The sequence below is a fragment of the Antennarius striatus genome, chromosome 17 (assembly GCF_040054535.1).
Source record: "Antennarius striatus isolate MH-2024 chromosome 17, ASM4005453v1, whole genome shotgun sequence".
Lineage (NCBI taxonomy): Eukaryota > Metazoa > Chordata > Actinopteri > Lophiiformes > Antennariidae > Antennarius > Antennarius striatus.
The window spans coordinates 13,039,211-13,040,276 of record NC_090792.1 but is presented as its reverse complement, the minus strand read 5'-3'; positions in this window follow the sequence as shown (position 1 = coordinate 13,040,276).

The window sequence follows — 1,066 nt, the reverse complement described above, 5'->3', positions numbered from 1 at the left end:
TGTTCCGACTGTTGTCTGGCTTTTCTCGTATTTAAAGATGTAGATTTTATGTAAAATAGATCATCTGTTGGATCCAAGATGCAGCTGATTCCTCCACCCATTTTCTGAAGTTCTGTTTCTTCTCCCTCTCGTGTTCATAAATTAACCATCATTCATGAGCTCAGCAATCACACAAGTGTGTCAAAACATTATGCATTGTGCAATTATACATATTATAATGTAATTTAGCTGTCAGTGAAAAGAATTGGATTTTGTGGCTCAGATATTCAGATCATGTAAAAAACCTCATCCACTGCCACATTGTAAAGACTGAAAATGATGAGAAGGAAAATGAGCAGAAATTATTGTGATGTTTTAAAAAAAGATTGATGCCTTTATGTCTTTTACTGCCTCACACTCAACACAACAATTAGTTTAATTTTAGTTTGTAGTCCACCCTGTACTTTTCTACAAGGCATTGTGGAAACAAGGACACACAAAAATGCAGAAAACCTGAAGCAAACTGAGATCAAGCATCTTCTGTCTCGCATGCTCAATGCTAAAACTGTTGCAGGGGGTTAAGGCTATCTTTTTATGCTGAGATAATCACATGCTGATTTGTTGTTTGAACAAATAACACACTTCAAACCCAGATATTTAACTCTGGCGCCACCTGTCGGTGTAGGAATAACACTAACTAACAGTCCAGAATTTCATTGAATTCAGAGCTTCAGGGAAAAGGTTAATATAATGTAAATGTTAGTGTACTTTATCACATTTTTTATTTGTTTCTTGATAGAATAAATGATAATTAGCAACAATGTGTCTATGAAGTTACAAAAATGATGAGCATGAGTCTCATCTTCATCATCAGCAGTGAGGCTTTGAATTGGCACTAGTCAATGTGTTTAAATGGATCAAATGACCATGTGTCGCAGCAAAGAGGTTTAATTCTGGCACATAAAATGAATATATAACACGCTCCAGCAGGTATTTCCTTCAAGAAACGCAGCAGCAATGTCACATATTAATTTATTAAAACTGTTTAGAACAATTAGAACACTGCCTGAAGGCAAGTTTTGCTTTC